Raw genomic sequence first — 3,567 nt, forward strand, 5'->3', positions numbered from 1 at the left:
ACTACAGTCACCTTTTAAAATGTAAGACATATTTTATTTCTCATCATTCCTTATCCTTAAGAACTTTTGCTTTCCAACTGCCATCAAAATTTACCTAAAAGATGAATATAAAGTTCCTTATAAGTTCCAGTCTTAATCAGTGTGTGCTTAAACTGTAAAATAAGCAGAGTGGAGGATGTTTCAAGATAGCAGTGCTTTGTTTATCTTGTATCCATAGTTTGACAAGAGATTGCATGCTTAACAGACACAGATAAAAATCTTTATGGGTCTGGGAGGATGGATTGGCCTGGGGCACTGCTGTCCTTCTGGTGTGTAGTGAAACTGAAACAGATTCGGGATTTTTTCTGTCCACTCTGAGAGCAAAGCTTTACAGAGCTCTGAGCTATGCAGAATATCACACATTATACCCAGTACTCATATTGACAAGGGCAATTTGCATTAGGTATGTGCAGGTGCACTCTGACTGAGACTTTTTTGATTTAGAATTGCTTAGGATTCAAGAGGGCAAAGGGCAGAAATTCTATTGTTCCATAGTTAATTCAGAAGCCAGGATGCTTAGTTTTAATACTGTTTTTAAGGACTACTTAAAACTCTTTACCAAAGAATGATCTTGCCAAGTTTCAGGCTCTTCATTTTATACTGGAAAAAAGTAATATGGATATTAAAGAAACAAACAAACAAAAAAACCCACACACACACCAAAAAAAAAAAAAAAAAAAAAAAAAAAAAAAAAAAAAAAAAAAAAAAAAAAAAAAAAAAAAAAAAAAAAAAAAAAAAAAAAAAAAAAAAAAAAAAAAAAAAAAAGCAGCTAATGTTTTTAGCATGTTCTTCCATACAGAACAAAATAATTAATTAATCCTCTGACGTTGCCTTAGCACAGTACTTGGAAAACTGAAACATGACGAGCCATTTTCAGAGAACTCCAAACCATTTATCATTTACTTTCCATTTTCTTTTTTTTTCTTTTTTTTTTTAAATAAACCTACATAACACCTAACATTTGTATTTATCAGTCTGTTTAACTGTCAAGGGTTGGTAATTCTCTGAACTCTGTACATACTCTGACATACCAAGATCATTGAGATGGAGTGGTGGTTTAGCTGAAATTCAGTTGAGAAAAAAATCATTGAGACAATATCAGTTTCATAGAGAAAACTTTACTAGAATACCCTTTGCAAGCATGGATTTAGAAGACTCAGGGGGAAATCAAGCAAATGTTAATCGACACTGACCTTTTCAGCTGTTCATTGGACCACCTTATTAAAAGCAACTCTTACCCCTTGTGGAGGATCAGGTGACAGCGCGTCTGGAGATCTTTTTGGATCAGCTTTTTGTTTCCGTTTAACTTGTCTCTCAGTTGTATAGCTATTTGAGTTCTGGGCTGTTTCTAACCCAATGTTGTGTCCTGGGATCTGTAACAGTATATAAGCACACAAGATGCATCTGAACCTTGTAAGCTGCAGTAGCACTTGCCGGTTTTTCTCAGCTTGTGCAGTTTTGTTTTGCAGTTTACCAGAGGCTCTGATTTTGTGCAATATAAAATTATATGTAGCTGACCCATTTCAATGCTTTGAAACCCAAGTTCTTCCCTTTATTTTTCAGCGTACCCTTATCACAAGACAAGTATTTTTTTACTAGCGATGAAGACAGAGCTTTGATCAGTTTTCTGCTCACATGACTTTTGCACTACGAATTAGCCTCAGCATCCTGAAAGTTAACATCTTCAAAATACTAATGTTCAACCAGACTTCATTTTGGTAACTCTTGAACAGTTTTTACTCTTTCCTTCACTGAAAGGGGAAGTTACCTTTAAATGCCTCCATATCTATGAACACATACATAGGGTATAAACTGCCAGCAGCTAGGTACTGTACAGTACCTAAATCCTCAGTTTGACAGTTATCATTCAGTATGGGTGCTGGTACAAAGTATATTTTCAAATCGTACACACAATAAATCTAGATATTATTATTCAATTATTTTTTATAAATCTTCTCATCAGGAAATCAGTCATTTATAGTTACAGTTGGTCAAACCAGTTCAATTAAAACTTCTGTAAGAGGTTTTGGAAAATTTGGATCATTTTCCTCTGCTCTCTGTTTTTCACTTTTCATACCCTGCATTTCCCAACTCCAGCTGGGAGAAAAAGTGCTGTGTTGCACTTTTTTATGTAGTATTTTTGGCCAAAGTAAAAGCAGGATGTACCAGAAAGTTCACAGTAGAGCATATTCTTGTGAGATTTCTTATCCAGCTTTACAGACCAAAACGTTCAGATAAGATCTGACTATGCACTTACATTATTAATTTTCTGTTACGTTGCCTGGAAAACTTGTATTATAGACACTTTATGATAAATGAGATTAATTATTGAAAATTATTTAGTGGGGGTTTTGAGGTAATTAAGGTGGCAAGATAATTCACTTAAATAATTTAAACAAGCAGCTTTTTTGCCCAACACCAATTTGCACAATGCCTATAAGCTAAGAACTTAAAGCTAAATCCACTGAACTTTGTAGATTAGCCCACTGTCCTTCCTTTGGGAAAGGTGAAAAATTGCCAACAACACGTCAGTGCTCCCAAGCATAGTATGAATAACAAGTTGTTAAGTAATTCAAGCAGTATAGACAAAAACCTTTGCTATACTATCTCAGTAAGAGAGTAATAATGATGTGCTTTTGACAGCAGGTTATTATTGTGAAAGTAATAAAGTAAAAAAAAAAAAAGCTGCTTCGGTAAATAAATGAGAATTTTATGTAAACTGGAGTAACAGAGCTAAGTGCTGTAGATAAGCCACCACTGTTTCTGTATGTGGATTTGTAGAATGCTTATTTGTAATAATTTGGAAGCAAACTAAGAATTTTGGTGAATTTTAAACCAAAACTAGCATAGTTCATTTGGGTTTTAATCTTCAGAGTATTACAGTAATTAGTGCATCCTTATCCATCTCATCACACGAGAAGCTTTCAACTGATAGCTTCAGACTATGGTCATTTCGTAACTGCCCTGAATTCAGAGGGGTTTATTTACTGTAGCAGTATTTAGATATAACCATGGAGAATTTTCACCAAATATTTTCTCCACTACAACCTATTTGGATTTACTGCTGTAAACAAGGATTCCAGACCACCCCAAGTTGTCTTGCCTTCCAGTAGTACAAAACCTTTGAATTTAAATGAAGCAAAGTTTTACCAAACAGATTGAACTGTTGGTAGTCTTTTGTTCCAATGTTGTAACATCATCATTCTAGGATTTTTTCATTGCTTAGCCTAGATTCTCCAAAACTTAGCACGGGCATAAGAACTGGGAATCCAGTGTTCAGTTTGACATCTCATGACTTTTCCAAAGGATAGATTTTTTCAGTTATTCCTGGCTAGTGTGAAAATGAATTCTGAGAGTCAATGGCAGTTTCCACGGAATAACTCAGTAAATACTATTTCCATATACTGTTTGAGTTGGGTTTACTTACAGATGCAAGTGCATGTAATGTTCTGTCCCCACATCTCTGGGGATTTAAAGGTCATTTCTCATCTTTCATTCATAGTTAATCAGTTTGGGATGGGGGGGGGG

This window comes from Empidonax traillii, unplaced genomic scaffold (assembly GCF_003031625.1).
Source record: "Empidonax traillii isolate 1590-97213 ecotype Southwest subspecies unplaced genomic scaffold, ASM303162v1 scaffold84:size2688230, whole genome shotgun sequence".
Taxonomy (NCBI): Eukaryota; Metazoa; Chordata; class Aves; order Passeriformes; family Tyrannidae; genus Empidonax; species Empidonax traillii.